Below are 423 nucleotides of genomic sequence, written 5' to 3'. Positions count from 1 at the left end.
GTGCCAGGAGCAGCAAGGATTTTTGTCTGTCTTGTTTGTGTGTTTGTTTTTTCTTTTTGTTTTTTATTTTTCCCCCTCGTTTTCATTTGGCTTTCTAGTCTCGCTGGGAATGGCAGGGGCAGCGGCGCCTGGAGAAGGAACAAGTGTGGGGAAAGGGAGAGGGAGCCGGAGCTAAATGACAGGATGCGGGCGACTTGAGGCACGGAAAGAAGCCAGCCTCCCTCCGCCCCCGGGACTGCCCTTGCGGACCGTGCTTTCTGCTCCTGACTCCGGCTGGAGGACTTAAGACCTAGGAAGAGTTGTGCCTGGAGGGCGGTTTTGGGGTTTTTCTTTTTTCCCTCCTTTCCCCGCTGTCGGAAGGGAAAATGGATTGGGGACTTTTCCTGCACTGTGCAGCCCTCGCCTTCACCCTCGCCGGGGCTC

The sequence above is a fragment of the Egretta garzetta genome, unplaced genomic scaffold (genome assembly GCF_000687185.1).
Source record: "Egretta garzetta isolate BGI_Z169 unplaced genomic scaffold, ASM68718v1 scaffold369, whole genome shotgun sequence".
Lineage (NCBI taxonomy): Eukaryota > Metazoa > Chordata > Aves > Pelecaniformes > Ardeidae > Egretta > Egretta garzetta.
Note: the sequence above shows the minus strand (reverse complement) of the source record.